The sequence below is a fragment of the Schistocerca serialis genome, chromosome 5 (assembly GCF_023864345.2).
Source record: "Schistocerca serialis cubense isolate TAMUIC-IGC-003099 chromosome 5, iqSchSeri2.2, whole genome shotgun sequence".
Taxonomy (NCBI): domain Eukaryota; kingdom Metazoa; phylum Arthropoda; class Insecta; order Orthoptera; family Acrididae; genus Schistocerca; species Schistocerca serialis.
This window is the reverse complement of record NC_064642.1, coordinates 36,073,065-36,091,944: the sequence shown is the minus strand read 5'-3', so window position 1 is coordinate 36,091,944 and position 18,880 is coordinate 36,073,065. Positions and strand designations below refer to the sequence as shown.

Sequence of the window (18,880 nt, the reverse complement as noted above, 5' to 3'; positions counted from 1 at the left end):
GATCAACAAGTGTCAGTGTGCGAACCACTCAACGGAACGTCAACGATATGGGGTTTCGGAGCTGAAGGCCCATTCGTGTATCCTTGATGATTGCACGACAAAAAGCTGTACGCCTCGCCTGTCGACACCGACAGTGGAGTGTTGATGATTGGAAACGGGTTGCCTGGTCGGACGAGTCTCGTTTCAAATTGTATCGAGCGGATGGACGTGTACGGATATGGAGACAACCTGATGAATCCATGGACCCTGCATGTCAGCAGGGGACTGCTCAAGCTGTTGGACGCTCTGTAATGGTGTGGGAGTGTGCAGTTGGAGTGACATGCGACCTCTGATACGTTTAGATCCGACTCTGACAGGTGACACGTACGTAAGCATCCTGTCTGACAATCTGTATCAGTTCATGTCCATTGTTCATTCCGACAGACTTGGGCAATTCCAGCTGGACAATGTAACCCCACAAGTCCAGAATTGCAACAGAGTGGCTCCAGGAACACTCTTCTGAGTTTAAACACTTCCGCTGGCCACCAACCCCCCTCCAGACATGAACATTGTTGAGCATATCTGGGATGCCTTGCAACGTGCTGTTCAGAAGAGATCTCCAACTATTCGTACTCTTACGGATTTATGGACAGTCCTGCAGGATTCATGGTGACATTTCCCTCCACACTATTTCAGACATTAGTCGAGTCTTATTGATTGGCTACTCCATGGAGTGTTCTGTGCACAACGAGCAGATAATGGATATGATTGGAAGGAGAAACAGCATTGGTCGTATTTTTTTGTTTTATTATCCGCAAAATCGATTTTCGGTCATCCTCAGGGCTGTAATATATAGGGTGATTCAAAAAGAATACCACAACTTTAGGAACTTAAAACCCTGCAACGACAAAAGGCAGAGCTAAGCACTATCTGTCGGCGAATTAAGGGAGCTATAAAGTTTCATTTAGTTGTACATTTGTTCGCTTGCGGCGTTGTTGACTAGGCGTCAGCGTCAGTTGATGCTAAGATGGCGACCGCTCAACAGAAAGCTTTTTGTGTTATTGAGTACGGCAGAAGTGAATCGACGACAGTTGTTCAGGGTGCATTTCGAACGATGTATGGTGTTAAACCTCCTGACAGGTGGTGTATTAAACGTTGGTATAAACAGTTTACAGAGAATGGGTGTTTGTGCAAAGGGAAAAGTTCTGGACGGCCGAGAACGAGTGATGAAAATGTAGCACGCATCCAGCAAGCAGTAACTGGACTACAGTATCTGGAGATGTTAGAGAATTGGCTGTTCCCTCAGCTCGAACAAGAAGCACAACAATTCATATTTCAGCAGGATGGAGCGCCACCACATTGGCACTTATCTGTCCGTAACTACCTGAACGTCAACTACCCGAGGCGATGGATCGGCCGCCAGGCAGCCCGTGACAGAGCACTTCATCACTGGCCTCCAAGAAGCCCTGATCTTACCCCCTGCGATTTTTTCTTATGGGGGTATGTTAAGGATATGGTGTTTCGGCCACCTCTCCCAGCCACCATTGATGATTTGAAACGAGAAATAACAGCAGCTATCCAAACTGTTACGCCTGATATGCTACAGAGAGTGTGGAACGAGTTGGAGTATCGGGTTGATATTGCTCGAGTGTCTGGAGGGGGCCATATTGAACATCTCTGAACTTGTTTTTGAGTGAAAAAAAACCTTTTTAAATACTCTTTGTAATGATGTATAACAGAAGGTTATATTATGTTTCTTTCATTAAATACACATTTTTAAAGTTGTGGTATTCTTTTTGAATCACCCTGTACAATTAAAATTGTTAGGCACTGGTACCAACAAGCTTAGAACGATCACATACACTGAGCTCAGTTTATGTGATCGCTCTAAGCTTGTTGGTAACAGTGCCTAACAATTTTAATTGTATATTACAGCACTGAGGATGACCGAAAATCGATTTTGCGGATAATGAAACAAAAAAATACGACCAATGCTGTTTCTCCTTCCAATTATTAGTCGAGTCCATGCCACGTCGTGTTGCGGCAATTCTGAGTGGTCGCGGGGGCCCTACACGATATTAGGCAGGTTTGCCTGTTTCTTTGGCTCTTCAGTGTATTTTCTGGTGAGAGGGATTCGAAACGGTTTGTAGCGCATTTTCTCGGAGCAAAGAAATTGGCACCGACAGCGCCAGAGGACGCTGACCATCAGTGAAATCGACCCAACGCTTTCGAGGCCGCTAAGCGCACGTGTGTGTGTAAGTACGAGCCACTCGTGAGTCCGTCGACCCGCTGGAGGAGCAGGCCGATCGCCGTCAGCTGGTGTGCGCCCGGCACGCGACGCTCCACCAGCGACTGCAGCGCCCAGCTGCACGTGCGGCGGCGGCGGCGGCGGCGGCGCGCTCGCCTGAGGTGCAGGCAGCTGCCAGAGAGCCGCGCTGGCCGCCGGCCACCGAAGCTTCTCACCCACTGCCAAATGGACACAGCACCCCTGTTGTACGAGCCAACAAACCGTAACTTGTAACTCCGTACACAGTAGCAACGACGCCCACGGCGCAAAATGTAAAGGTTTAAAGGATTCACGATCACTAGGTTTACATGCGACACATCTTCCGAAAGACGAAAACCGAATTTCGGAAACAGTGTTTCGCTGTAAATATGGAGGACAAATGGTTCAAATGGCTCTGAGCACTATGGGACTTAACATCTATGCTCATCAGTCCCCTAGAACTTAGAACTACTTAAACCTAACTAACCTAAGGACATCACACAACACCCAGTCATCACGAGGCAGAGAAAATCCCTGACCCCGCCGGGAATCGAACCCGGGAACCCGGGCCTGAAGAACAGCTGTACCAGTTTCTGATTTAGACAGCACAATCGGTATTTCTCTTAAATTAGACGAAGTGTACACAGCTTCAGTCTAACGCACTGAAGAGCCAAAGAAACTGGTACAACTGCCCAATATCGTGATCCCGCACAAGTGGTGGAACATGACGTGGTATGGACTCGACTAATGCCTGATGTAGTGCTCGAGGGAGTTGAGACCATGAATCCTCCAGGGCTGTCCATAAATCAGTAAGAGTACGAGGGGGTGGAGATTTCTTCTGAACAGCACGTTGCAAGGCATCTCAGATTATCTCAATAATGTTCACGTCTGCGGAGTTTCGTGGCCATTGGAAGTGTTTAAACGCAGAAGAGTGTTCCTGGAGCCACTCTGTAGCAATTCTGGACGTGTGGGGTGTTGCATTGTCCTGCTGGAATTGCCCAAGTCCGTCGGAATGCACAATGGACATAAATTGATGCAGATGATCTGAGAGGATGCTTACGTACGTGTCACCTGCCAGAGTCGTATCTAGACGTATCAGGGGTCCCGATCACTCCAAATGCACACGCCCCATACCATTATACAGCCTCCACCAGCTTCATTAGTCCCCTGATGACATGCAGGGTCCATGAGGTTGTCTCCATACCCGTACACGTCCATCCCCTCGACACAATTTGTAACGAGACTCGACCGACCAGGCAACGTGTTTCCAGCGATCAACAGTCCAATGTCGGTGCTGTCGGGTCCAGGCGAAACGTAAAAGCTTTGTGCCGTGCAGTCATCAAGATTAAGAGAGTGGGTCTTCGGCTCCGAAAGCCCATATCGATGATGTTTTGTTGAATGGTTGGCACTTGTTGATGGCACAGCATTGAAATCTGCAGCAATCCGCGGAAGGGTTGCACTTCTGACACGTTGAACGATTCTCTTCAGTCGTCATTGGTCCCGTTACTACAGGATCTTTTTCTGGCCGCAGCGATGCCGGGGATTTGATGTTTTACCGGATTCCTGATATTCACGGCACACTCGTGAAATGGTCGTACGGGAAAATACCCACTTCATCGCTACCTCGGAGATGCCCTGTCCCTCGCTCGTATGTCGACTATGACACCACGTTCAAACACACTGAAATCTTATTAACCTGCCGTTTAGCAGCAGTAACCGATCTAGCGACTGCGCCAGAGACTTGTTGTCTTATATAGCCAGGCTTTGCCGACCGCAGGGCCGTATTCTGCCTGTTTTTGCATACGCATGCCTATCCAGTTTCTTTGCCGCTGCAGTGTATTTCAACTTATCCTTCACTGTAAAGGAAGACATTCCGTCCATATTAACCAAACATTTTTAAAAACAAGAGGTAATCTGACAGCGGAAGCACTTTTCAAAACCCGTTGCGTTTACATGGGAGCGAGAATCAATTGCGGAATTGCCATACCGGCAACTAAAAGCGGACTTCCAGAATCAATTTTGGTTTACATGGCCATCCAGAAGCGATATTGGGAAATCAGTTCACGAAATCCGGTTTTGGTCGCCACATGGTAACGGTAAGAGACCACATTTGGTGTGGACGACACGTTTGACCCTTTCTTGTAGGAGGCAGGACGTATGAAAACATGGATAGCTTTCACGTTCATCCTTTTCCTCCAGTGTATTCACCTCTCTCCCCACTCCCTCCAGCCCCCTGTTCATATCGTTCCGTCTCTTATGGTATTGATTTCGAATAGACGTTAAAATACTAACTTTTGTTTCTAAGAAAGGCTGGGGAATTAATCGGTCGTCACACCTCGTAAATAACGACCACGGTAATAGTTTGTGGCGTTTTGGAAAAATAATCGAAAATAGAGATCAGAGTACCCTGTCCGTGATTCCAACCAGAACCTCACGAATATAAATACAATGTGTTACTGATGTTGTTCGTTGCTCGATTATATAGCACTTTAATGACTCTGATTATACGTAGAGCATTCTGTATTATTTAGCCTGCAATCGAGATTATTCAACAGTCTGCTACTGTAGCACGTTCTATTACATAACACTGAAAAGCAATTAGTTAAGTTGTTGTTGAATGGCCAGATTTTCAAATCCAGTGGCGTTGAAAGAGACATTATAAAACATTCACTGCATCAACGGTACTCTAGTTATGTAAATGTCAATGATACCAAGTGGCACTGAGAAGATATACTGTTTAGATTTCTCCAGGTTTGTAAATTCCCAGGAAAGTTTTGTCACTTAAAATGCTAGCAAGCTCTGTCTGCAACCTGAAATGAAACAAAAACAAAACAAAAAAAATCCCCAACTTGTTTGGTTGAAACCCTTTAACGTTCGAACCTAAATATGGATATTCTACCGCCAGGGACACTTGGCTTCGTCTTTGATATTTCCTTTGGCTGCACTTCCCTACCCTCTTATTTTTAAGACAAGAAGAGTAGTGGGCCATCACTGACACATTCTTCTCGAGTTCCATTATCATATGTACATCTACATCGATACATCTACAGAGATACCACTACTTATCATTTCCTTTCCTGTTCCACTCGCAAACAGAGCGAGGGAAAAACAACTGTCTGTATGGCTCCGCATGAGCCCTAATTTTCTCGTATCTTATCTTCGTGGTCCTTAGGCACAATGTTACGTTGACGGCAGTAGAATCGTTCGGCGGTCAGCTTGAAAAGCCGGTTCTCTAAATTTTCTCAATAGTGTGTCTCGAAAAGAGCGTCACGTTCCCTCCAGGATTTCCGATTTCCCGAAGCATCTCCGTATCACTTACGTGTTGTTCGAACCTACCGGTAACAAATCTAACTGCCCGCCTCTGAATTGCTTCGATGTCTTCCTTCAATTCCACCTGTACGGATTTCAAACAGTCAAGCAGTACTCAAGAATAGATCGCGCCAGCGGCCTATAAGCGGTCCTCACTGACGCATTCTTCACTCTTTCCTAAAATTCCCCCAAGAAATTGATGTCTACCATTAGCCTTCCCTACCACAGATCTTACATGCCCCTTCCACCTCACACCGCTTTGCAACGTTATTCCCAGGTATTTAAACGAGTCAAAGAGCACATTCCCTCAATGAACCATTTAAGTTTGGCAACTAGTGTCGTGGCATTGGTAAACTAGATTCGTGTCGATAAAGTTTTCTCACGCTTAGGGCCGCCTCAAGTGGCTAAAAAATCACCAGCTTTTGGCCGAGGTCATGAAGTGCTGATTGTCTTGCTCTGCCCTCCTTACGTAAAAATTTTCATCTTGATCGTTTCTTTTTTAACGTTGTCTCGTAAACTACTTGTTCGATTAATCATAGCTGTGTCGTCGACTGCAATTCGTTTTTGATTATTAAATGGAAAAAATTGTTTCTGTGAGAGCGTTGTAAGTAAGGCGATCGAGATGAACACTTCTGACAACACGCTCAATAAAGACGGCGACGTGCAGCTGAGTACAGCTTGGTATCCGGCCGTCGAAAGGTTGAAGCAGGCGCCTCGGAGTTGCAAACAAAACATTACCTTGTATGGCGCTGGAATGGCCGCCGTGACGTCACAGGTGGTAAGCAGCACGACTTATGAGGAGGACAGCTTCGCCAGAAGATGATGGGTGCGAAACACATCGAAACGTTGCGACAAGACGACGCCACCACTCGGCTGATAACCAGAGAAGAATTCATCATTGGAATATGCCGAGAAAGACTGTAATCGCATGTAGCAGCAAGACAGTCGCCTCTTGACAATGGCCTTCGCGCACTCGGCAGAAAGTTCGTGAGATTTTAAACAGACGACGCGGCTGGAAGCTCCAGAGAATTCCATTAAAGTGAATCTACATTTCAAATGTCACGACACTTGTGAAATTCGGTAGGCAAAAAGGGAAGAAAGATGAGGGTTTATCATCCCTTCGGGTAAAGTCCATTGGAGACGGAGTCAAAGCTCGGATTGTTTCAAGGATGCGGAAGGAAATCGGCCGTGCCCGTTCAAAGGAACAATCCTGGCATTTGTCTGGAGCGATTTAGGGAAATCACAGAAAACCTAAATCAGGATGGCACGGCGTGGATTTGAGCCCTTGTCCTCCATAATGAGTACATTTAATGCATTTGCAGTTGCGAACATGGACGACCTTCAGCTGTAGAATGCAATGACGACAATGAAAATTTGTATCGGACCGGGACTCGAAACCGGATTTCCCGCTTATCGGGAGAGGTCGCATTAACCGTTCGGCTATCCGTGCGCGACTCACGGCCACACCCCTACTTCTACACGTCGTCAACCATGCGTCTAAGACTTGTCCCGTACGTCCTTTATATATATTATATTATTACGTCTTGGAGGTTTTTGTAAAGTATTTACTAATGTTATAATGTGCTCCATGCTGGTACGTTTCTTTTTAGGTGCTTCATAATGAAATAATTGTCGAAATTTGCTGATACTACAGCTAATAAAAATTAAAAACAATACAGCCTACTATGGACCATTTTTTCCTACATAAAATTTAACATTTATGTGTGCAGACGATGTTCGTCAATGGTGGGCATAAACAGTGATTTGATAGCATTGAATAAGAGGTAGTGGGGTTTACTAAATTTACTCTCTATTTGCTGCTTATTGCATGAAGAAAGTATGACACGTAGAATTTCAGATAACAAGTTGGATGCTATGAATACTGCCATAAGCGTTATAAATTTCATTTGTGCAGATAAACTTAATCACTGAAAATTTAAAGTTACTAAACACAGCCTTCCTAAATTCCTCCACAAAGAAGATGAAGTAAATATTCCGGATTTTTAGTCACGATCAGCTGCCATCATGAGTAACTTAGAAGTAGGTATCCGCGGAATAGTGAAGCAGCTTAACTCACTTAATGAAAGAGTCTTCCGGTCCAGACTGTATACCAATTAGTACGGTAATGCATTATCCCCATACTTAACAACCATATACAACAGATCGTTCGACGAAAGATATGCACCCAAAGACTGGAAAGTTGCATAGATCACACCAATATTCAAGAAAGGCAATAACAGTAATCCACCAAATTACAGGCCCATATCGTTAATGTTGATACGCAGCAGGATTTTGGAACATATATCGTATTCAAACACTATGAATTACCTCGAAGAGAATGGCCTATTGACACACAATCAACATGGGTTTAGAAAAAATCTTTCGTGTGAAACTCAACTGGCTCTTCACTCGCACGAAATGTTGAGTTCCGTTGACAAGGGACTCCCAGAATGATTTTGACACTACCTCACAACCGGATTGTTATGCTTATGAAATATCGTCTCAGTTATGCGACTGCATTCGTGATTTCCTGTCAGAGAGGTCACACTACAAAGTAAGTGACAGAAAATCGTCAAGTAAAACAGAAGTGATATCTCGCGCTCCCCAAGGTAGTGTTATAGGCCCTCTGCTGTTCCTTATCCATATAAACGATGTAGGAGACAATCTGAGCAGCCATCTTAGGTCTGTAGATGATGCCGTCGTTTATCATCTAGTACAACAGTCAGAAGATCAAAATCAGTCGCAAAACGACTTAGAAGAGATATCTGTATGGTGGGAGAATTAGCAATTGACCCTAAATAATGAAAAGTGTGAGCTCATCCACATGAGTGGTAAAAGGAATCTGTTAAACTTCGGTTACACGATATATCAGTCAAATCTAAAGGCCGTAAACTCAACTAAATACCTAGGAATTACAAGCAACTTAAATTGGATAGAATACATAAAAAATGTTGTTGGGAAAGCAAACCAAAGATTTTGTTTTATTGGCGGAAGGCAGAGCACTCAGAAAATGCAGCAGATCTACTAAAGAGACTGCCTATACTACGCTTGTCCGTCCTTTTTTGAGTGCTACTGCGCTGTGTGGGATCCTTACCACATAGAATTAACGAAGTACATCGAAAAAGTTCAAAGAAGGGGAGCACGTTTTGCATTATTGAGAAATTGGGGAGAGAGAATCACGGACAGGATGTTCTCACGAATGCAAAAATATTTTGTTGACTCTGAACAACACAGGGAGAAATGATCGTCATAATAAAATAAGGTAGGGAGAAACGATCATCATAATAAAACAAGGGAAATTAAGGCTAGCATGGAAAGATATAGGTGTTCGTTTTTTACACGCGCTATTCGAGACAGGAGAAATAGAGAATTATTGTGATGGTGGTTAGATGAAACCTCTGCCAGGCACATAAGTGTGCTTTACAGAGTATTAATTTAGATGTAGATATATTCCCTTACTAGTGTGACAATTTACTTTAAAGTCGGTTGCCGGTGTCGGCAGATAAATACGATACTGCGGCAACTACAGCCGCTATGAAATACATTTAATGTATTCGCAATTGCGAATATGGACAACAATCAACTGTAGAAAGGAATGATAATAATGAAAATTTGTGGCGGACGGGGACTCGAACCCGGATTTCCTGCTTGTCGCGGGCAGTCACCTTACCATTCTTTTAAAATATCATTTTGTTCGTTATGTTCGTTTCACTTGTTCGGGGGGGACGTCCCAGTATACCCGTTGAAGTTCTTTGTGTCTACAACCTGTACTCGTACATCCGTTATGTATACTCCCGTACAGGTCAGACACTTCACTTGAAAGTCTCTTGCCCGATGTCGGCGGATAAACTCATTGAAGTGCCTGTGTTATTCAAAATTACGATGCAAAGTTCCTTTGGAAATGAACGCAAATCCAGCGTCTTAACGACTGCGCCACCACATAATTCGATAGCAGGAAAAGCAATAGGACAGGTAATAGAAGAAATGTATTATGGGAAAGGAATGAAAGGAGAAGCCGCCTAGGATAATTGTGCACAGAGGACAGTTTAATCATTGCAAAAAATTGATTTTAGTATACTGGCTGAAGGTTCTACATGTGCAAGATATCTGGAGACCCCGGAAGGTCTGAGACATAGTATATAATTGTTTATTTATTTATTTATCGTATGATAGAAATACTAGGCAACTATTTACAACACATTCACTGATCGGAAAAAGGATCGCAACACAGTGGTCAAGTTTTCGAAGTATACACTCCTAAAACGAATTCACGGAATCCAGATATTAATGGCTTCATTTACGCAAGTATCGAGACATCTGACTGTCCATACATGCAGTGCATGCGGTCCTGAAGATTGCGTTACTCAGATGCCGAAACTGGTTGCCTAAATAAAATAACTTCTTAAAACATGCGGATGTTTGACGATATTCCTTGGTAAAAGTATTTTATTCTGTTAGTTCAATACAGGATTAACGATTCTATTACATTATGTATATTGAGTAAATACTTGACAGCGGTGGAGGGGTCTTCTGGCGCTGTTTTGCTGACAAGGAAATGTCAGACAAGCTTGCGGCCTCCCGACAGCCGTACACCGCGAGAGGATGTCTCCAACCACGTCAACACCCCGTTGTCCATTATTATAGCAACAAAAAATGATGACTATGCATCATGTTACTAAAACATTGTATCAATTCATTATGAACCACGTTTGATTACACATCATGTCACTTAACGTCTTAATACGTGGCAGTACTATATGTATTGAGAATAACCAATAAATATTTGCAAAGTGTTCAACATTATTCCGCAGCTCGTGGTCTCGCGGTAGCGTTCTCGCTTCCCGAGCACGGGGTCCCGGGTTCGATTCCCGGTGGGGTCAGGGATTTTCACCTGCCTCGAGATGGCTGGGTGTTGTGTCATCATCATTCATCCCCATTACGGTCGGAGGAAGGCAATGGCAAACCACCTCCACTAGGACCTTGCCTAGTACGGCGGTGCGGGTCTCCTGCATCGTCCCCTACGCTCTGTTACGGAGTATGGGACTTCATCATCATCATCAACATTATTCAGTGAATATATTTCGACTTATATTTGAAGATCTATTTTCCTGAAGAATTGATATTCACCTAGTGAGAAAAGATTTCTTGTAATATTAACTATTTGAAATTATAGTTGAAGCCAGAATACGACCAAAAAAAGGTTACTGTAATTGCATCTCCGGTTTTGTGAATTTACGCTGAACGAAGTCTGTGAGAGGTTAACTGATGTACCTTTAGTTAAAAGGATCTGTGAGATTGACTTTAGTAGAGACAGGACGTTTTCGTATCAGTCATTAATCCGTGGATATGTTTAATTGGAAGCAGAAGTATTCATTTTATAGTAAATAACAATTTGGCGTCTTAGAAATCATCGCAAGCTGCGATGTAGCCATGGAGATATTATACCTCCACGGACGCAGCAGTTACGTATTATCTCTGGTTGACATAGCAACGCAATCAACAGTGCTACTTACACGCAACATTCTAGTCGGTCGTTCTGATATTTATCATAAAAAGACAGAGATTTTGCGTAGGCAGTTAAATCATAAGAAAGCTATAAAGGATATGTGTAAAAACAATTAAACCCTTCGGACTACAGTGAAGTGCGATCCTATAGAGAGTAGTAATTTCGATGGTAAAAGTACGATACAGATATTAGTCGGGTAGTGGGTAGTCATTACGCTACTGGCTCCAAACAGCAGTGTCGTACCACTGACCATCCAGAGGGCCGAAATTATGGGCAAGAATTACGAAATAATACAAAATTACCCGAAAAGCAGGAAAGATCTGGAGGGAGAAGAGAGAGGGTACGTCCGGAAGAAACAAGACGCAAGCAAGAAAAAGAAGACCATGCTAACTACCTAAACGCAAGAAAAGAAGAAGCCTATTTGGCGGGAAGGGGAATTTCGTCGTACAGGTGGCGATAGCAGACCGGCCGGGAGAGCTGCAGAGACGTCGCTCTATGCCGGCGCCGTTGCAGTCTCTGCTGCACAACCAGCTCCCAGCGAGCAGTTGCTGCATCTCGCCAGTGCGTTCCCGTTGCCGCCATCCGCACCCGCAGTTGCTCGATGCATCATAACAGGCACGGTGAGTCAGATTAATCGACTAAACATCCAGCGATTGAACTGACTATTAAAACTTACAGGGGGTGGACAAAAATGTGGAAACACCACAAACACAACACACGTGGTGTAGGGGTTGGGTGCATTCTAGTGTCCGATTCCACTCGTCGTCATACGTAAGGCAAAGACGGTACATACAGGCAAACTGTGAAAGCAGCGGATTATATTCGTAAACAAACGAATGCAGCATGGGATAAAATTAGTCACATTTCACGCAGTGAGTTACTTAGCCATCAATTATATCGAGGCAAATTGAAGATAATGACAATAATTAATAACAAGAATTATCAAATTTTCACGTCTGATAAGAATTATTCTCTTAATTTATGCGAGTAGAAAAGCACAGAGAACCATTAAATTGCATTACAGTAAAGCGCAAAGTGAAGTCATACTATTATATAAAAGCGTTAATTTTACACAGTTTTAATCTGCCAGGAAGTTTCTTACTATTAATTACTGAATCTAGCGGGTGAAGCGCAGGAAAGTTGAGGTTTTAGGCGGGGACAAATTAAAATGTAACAGAAAAACTGTAAAATGAAATGAATGATAATAAATATGAAACAGCAGCATGAAAAGTAGAGAAAACCACACACTAAATTCTAGAAGAAAAGCCAGTACACAACTAACGAATACCCACAAAAAATATCGAATATTGGAATCGATAACTAGAATTAACCTATATTCATAAATTACAGTTATCGATTCCAACTGTCCCATGATTGGTGTGTAAATTATTTTGCAGGAGTTCAATGCACTGAAACGTAATAGAATTTCTACATTTGTAATTGCTCTCTAAAACTACTACGTTGAAATAACAAAAGTTGGAATCGGTAACTAGGACTGACCTATAAGATCAGTTGCAGTTACCGATTCCAATATTATCAATTTTTTTGTTGCACTTTAGAGAGCAATTACAAGTGCAGAAATCCTATTACCCTACATTTTAGTGCACGCATCTGCTGAAAAAACTAATTAATGAACCACTGAACGCCTGGAATCATTAACTAGAATTGGCCTATATAGCTTAAAACTAGTTACCCATTCCAATATTTGTTAGACTCTACTTTTTGTGAATTTTCGTTACTGGTGTACTAGTCCCGTTAGATTAAATAATTATTTTTAAAAATTAACGCTATTTCACAGTATTACGAATTCATCATGTGCTGTACTATAATGTATTTAAAGGTTCCCTGCGCTTTTCTTATTCGCATAAATTATGATAATATTTTATTTCATACAAGTATGCTTCTTCTCTTCTGTTCTTGTTTATTTTTGTTATCTTCAATTCTTTTCGATATAATTTGTGTCTAAGTAACAGATCACGTGAACTGTGATTGTAATTTTATCTTATGCTACATTCGTTTATTTACGAATATGAACAGTTGCTTTCAAAGCTCCCTCTAAATAGCGTCTCTGCCTTAAGTACGACATCATTGCTCGAAGCCGACGAGTGGAATCGGACACTAGAATTGATCCTACGGGTTTTCAAGGGGATCTTGTACCATTATTCCGAAAAATAGTGCCAAGTTCAGGTAACAATTATGAGGGTGGATAGGATCACACGTTCTGCTCTCCAAAGTAGACCTCAAAGGCTCCATAATATTGAGATTTGTTGACAGCAGCGAAGGCGATTTTGAACGGTTTGAAATGAAAACTGCTGGCCGCTGTGGTCGAGCGGTTCTAGCCGCTTCAGTCCGGAACCACGCGGCTGCTGCGGCCGCAGGTTCGGATCCTGCCTGGGGCATGGATGTGTGTGATGTCCTTAGGTTACTTACGTTTAGGTAGTTCTAAGTCTAGGGGACTGATGACCTCAGATGTTAAGTTCCATAGTGCTTAGACCCATTTGAACCATTTTTTTGAAATGAAAACTGACAAGAAATCAGAGCACGTAAAGACCTGAAAATGTACTACTATCTTTAGCGTTCTCACTCAAGAGCCAACGGCCTTGCCGCAGTGGTAACACCGGTTCCCGTCAGATCACCGTAGTTAAGCGGTGTTGGGCTGGGCTAGCACTTGGATGGGTAACCATCCGGTCCGCCGAGCGCTGTTGGTAAGCGGCGTGCACTCAGCCCTTGTAGGGCAGACTGAGGAGCTACTTGATTGAGAAGTAGTGGCCGGGAGAGCGGTGTGCTAACCACATGCCCCTCTATATCCGCATCCAGTGACGCCTATGGGCTGAGGATGACACGGCGGCCGAATGACGACTGAAGACAATCGATCAACGTGACAGAAGGGCAAACATTGCGCAAATTGCTGCAGATTTCAATGCTGGGCCATCAACAAGTGTTAGCGTGCGAACCATCCAACGATACATCATCGATAAGGGCTTTCGGATCGAAGGCCCACTCATTTACCCTTGATGACTGCACCACGCCTGGGCCGGTCAACACCGACATTGTACTGTTGGTGACTGGAAACATGTTGTCTGGTCGGACGAGTCTCGTTTCAAATTATATCGAGCGGATGGACGTGTACGGGTGTGGAGACAACCTCATGAATCAGTGGAAGCTGCATGTCAGCAGGGGCTGTTCAAGCTGGTGGATGTTCTATAATGGTGTGGGGCGTGTGCAGTTGGAGTGATATGGGACCTCTGATACGTCTAGATACGGCTCTGACAGGTGCCACGTAAGTAAGCATGCTGCATCCATTCATGTCCATTGTGCATTCCGCCGAGCCTGGGTAGTTCCAGCAGGACAATGCGACACCCCACACGTTCAGAGTTGATACAGAGTGGCTCCAGGAACACTCTTCTGAGTTAAAACACCGCCGCTGGCCTCCAAACTTCCCAGACATGAACATTATTGAGCATATCTGGGATGCCTTGCAATGTGCTGTTCAGAAGAGATCTCCACCCCCTCGTACTCTTTCGTACTTATGGACAGCCTTGCAGGAATCATGGTGTCAGTTCCCTCCAGCACTAGTTCAGACATTAGTCAAGCCCATGCCACGTCGTGTTGCGACTCTTCTGCGCGCTCTTCTGGGCCCTACACGATATTAGGCAGGTGTACCAGTTTCTTAGGTTCTTCGATGTAGAAGAGATGACTGAAACTTACTATCAGGACTTTAATTGAAAAAGTAGACGTTTAATTAGTCTATTGAATAAGTTATAGTCGTAATTACACAAATTGAAACCAGAGACTCTTTAGATTACGCTTATTCATTACGGATATTTTAGAACCCGTGACTGTTAATTGAATGTAAATACATAAAACTGCAAGTAGTCACTGTTTTGAATAGTTATTTATTATTCCATGAACCGGTTTTCGAACCTTTGCTGGTTAATCTTCATATGGTTTTCCGGAAGTTACATATCTATTTCTAGCATAATGCTGGGTCCTGGCTCTGCATGAAATAATGAATAACTATTCAAGACAGTGACTGGTTGCAATTTTATCTATTTGCAGAGAATCTTTATCTGATGATTCCCAATAATGAAACAAATAAAGGAATTTTTGGATAACACAGTGTGGAAATGAGATCAGGACTGACAGGAAGAAAAGACAAGTAAGCAGGTTGATAATCTGAAACAACTTTTGACTGTTAGCAATACTGAAACGAAAACAGAGATGAGGGTTAGCTTAAGTAATAGTACCTTGAAGGTAATACTTGAAATGGAGAAGAAAATACTTACGGCGACTGAAGCATTAGATACTCACATTAAAGAATCTCGGTTAGAAAAGGAATGCTTCAAAGCGAAAATAGAAAAATTTAAATGAGAGCTCTCGGAAAGGATTGATAACGAAATGTCATGGAAGGATGCACTTGTTCAGGAGCCTAACTTAGAGAAAGAGCTAACGAATCAATAGATAGATAAGTTAGCCGAAGAGCTCAGAAATTTTAAAGTTATGTTTTTAGTGAAAATCTCATAGTAAAGCTTAAAAAGTTAATGTAATAAGTGAAGATTTAACAGATAGTTTAGACAAATTAAGGTCCGACAGTGCCAGACTACATTAAGAGGATCTTAAAAAAGTACACGATACGACAATGGAGCGGTTACAAATTGACGTAGAAAATATTAAAATAAAACGAGAAAGTGACAGGACAGGTCTTGATAATGTACAGCTTAAAATTCTATACGTGTCCCAAGAGCAAGAAGGTGAGGGAGGTCATTCCAAGATTTCTAAGGATTTACATAAACTTAATCCGAATACGTCTTCTTTACAATTATTGGAGGCTAGCTTGTTGGCAACCTCTATGGTGTAAACTTAAGTTGCTTTAAAGGAAAAACAAAGAGTTAGTGCAAGACAGAGAAACTCCTGGTCCAACTACAAATTTATTAAAAAAATGTCGTATTGAAGGCAGCAGTGGTATGACGAGTACGTTCCAAAGATTGAAACCTAGTGATGTGGTACACCACATCGTGTTCTTACGAAAATCAAAGGCTGCTTTTCCACCCAGGTCGGATTATAGCAGAAAGATTAAATTTGTTATAGCATATTTTTATTCAGATAGTTAACAGATCCGAGTCCGTATGAAAAGAGATGAGGAGGATATACGCAATACTCTGAGTGGCATATGAATAAGGTGAAACTACTAGATAGACCCACTCATGAAATACAGTTGACAGGAGCCTTGATAAACCGACTACCGGAGGAGAAAGATAAGAGCGAAGTAAGCGAGATATTAACCTACCTAGTAACAGTTGGATGATCTAGATAAGGAAAACGAATACGAATGGGTCCGATGGAATAAACACGGGTTTTAAAATGGAAATGAGAGTGTAATCAGGGATTCAGAGGTAGTGTATAGTCAATATCGTGAAGCAGAAAGTACAAAATTCAACAATCGCTGTAATCGTAACCAAAATAACTATAACCGTCAAGTATAATATCACCAAAAGTCCTTCGAAGAATCAACATCCGGTAGGGACAGTGATTATCGAAAATGCGGAAAACAACGAAGGTCCCATGGGAGGAGCCAGACCGGGCACCAATACGGAATAGCAGTTTCGATCGTAAAACGACGACACGGATGTTACGTCCGGTAGCGCATGGTTTACACGCCGCTATCCGCAGACAAGAAGGAGAAGATTAGTGTTTAATCTCCCGTCGACAACGAGGTCATTAGAGACGGAGCACAAGCTCGGATTAGGGAAGGATGGGGAGGGAAATCAGCCGTGCCCTTTCGAGGGAACCATCCCGGCATTTGCCTCAAGTGATTTGGGGAAATCACGGAGAACCTAGATCAGGATGGCCGGATGAGGGTTTGAACCGTCGTCCTCCCGAATGCGAGGCCAGTGTGCTAACCACTGCGCCACCTCGCTCGGTATTACGCAGACAAGAGGGCGGTACCACTCCAGTTGACACATATCCTTACCAAACCACACCAATGTGTGCCTCAGAATGTACGTTTTATTACCACATATTTTACGGTTTCTCCCTGTCGTAGTCACAGATAGAATGTAGAAATGATAACTGATTATAAACACGGTGCTATTTATTTATCGTTTGTTTTATCTTCACGACTCGTACGGGAGTGACATGCAGGAGACTAAAATCCACAGGTTGGCTGCCTAATGGCCCCTGTTAGTCCAACCAGGATCCCCCATTTTGGCAGTATAAGCTACACGTGTGTATTATAGGCAATGTCTTTCGTAGTTTTGCAGTATTCTGCCAATGAATCGAAGCGTGGCTTTTGTTTTACTAGAAAATTATCTATTTTATCGTTCAGTTCACTTGCCCTTACATTGTTTCCCTAAATCGCTTCAGGCAAATGCCGGGCTGGTTCCTTTGAAAGGGCACGGCCGACTCCCTTCCCTAATCCGATGGTACCGATGACCTCGCTGTTTGTTCCCCTCTCCGAAATCAATCAACCAGGTGCGTTTCGACACGACCTGTGTAACGTATGACTCAGTTACAGTTTAGTAAAGGCACTTTTGTTAGTTATGCAGGATACGCAGTTTCTCATTACTGTTCCTTAGGAACTGTTGTCATTATCTGATATTTTGACAAGATTTGACTGAATATTTCTTAAACTATTATCGGACAAAACTTTCTAATAAATAATAGCGTCATCTTACTGAAATACTCATGTTCAGATATAATCGTCGTAGCATCGCTCTCGGTATACCCCAGCTGTTTCTCTTCTGTCCAGTAAGGAACCAAGAGTTCCGTCACATGGACATTATCCATGCTTTCCTTATGCCTGTCTGCTTCTCTTTTCAGAATGAGATTTTCACTCTGCAGCGCAGTGTGCGCTGATATGAAAATTTCTGGCAGATTAAATCTGTGTGCCGGACCGAGACTCGAACTCGGGTCCGGTACACAGTTTTAATCTGCCAGGAAGTTTCATATCAGCGCACACTCCGCTGCAGAGTGAAAATCTCATTCTGGAAACATCCCCCAGACTGTGGCTAAGCCATGTCTCCGCAATATCCTTCCTTTCAGGAGTGCTAGTTCTGCAAGGTTCGCAGGAGAGCTTCTGTAAAGTTTGGAAGGTAGGGGACGAGGTACTGGCAGAAGTAAAGCTGTGAGGACGGGGCGTGAGTCGTGCTTGGGTAGCTCAGTTGGTAGAGCACTTGCCCGCGAAAGGCAAAGGTCCCGAGTTCGAGTCTCGGTCCGGCACACAGTTTTAATCTGCCAGGAAGTTTCATATCACCGCACATGCCGCTGTAGAGTGAAAATTTCATTCTAGAAACATCCCCCAGGCTGTGGCTAAGCCATGTCTCCGCAATATCCTTTCTTTCAGGAGTGCTAGTTCTGCAAGGTTCGCAGGAGAGCTTCTGTAAAGTTTGGAAGGTAGGAGACGAGGTACTGGCAGAAGTGAAGCTGTGAGGACGGGGCGTGAGTCGTGCTTGGGTAGCTCAGTTGGTAGAGCACTTGCCCGCGGAAGGCAAAGGTCCCGAGTTCGAGTCTCGGTCCGGCACACAGTTTTAATCTGCCAGGAAGTTTTACTTCTCTTTTCTTTCTCCCATCTCACCTGATAGTCTTACCATCTTATTCCTAGCCCTCCTTCGAACCAGTTTTCTCCAGGTTTGATTTCTTACGAATTTCTTCAGATTCAACATGACCATAATGAGGAGATTACTTAAGACACAGGTAATTAGACAAATTTCTGAAACAGTCATTTCAGTTATTATTATTATTAACATTCTATGTTGAAAAAAGTGTCTGAACTGTAGTATTGAAGGACTTTTTAATGACTTCTTTGTGTTTTTCCTCTCGCT

At 43.3% G+C, this 18,880-nt stretch overlaps 1 non-coding gene and 1 pseudogene across 1 annotated transcript; both read left to right on the top strand.

Annotated features, from left to right (window-relative positions):
- The first annotated feature begins 13,650 nt into the window (after nucleotides 1-13,650).
- Nucleotides 13,651-13,768, top strand: LOC126482895 (5S ribosomal RNA; annotated as a pseudogene).
- Nucleotides 13,769-18,505: 4,737 nt separating this feature from the next.
- On the top strand, nucleotides 18,506-18,580 carry Trnap-cgg (transfer RNA proline (anticodon CGG)). The gene has a single exon. It is a non-coding gene; the product is annotated as a tRNA-Pro (tRNA).
- The last annotated feature ends 300 nt before the right edge of the window (nucleotides 18,581-18,880 follow it).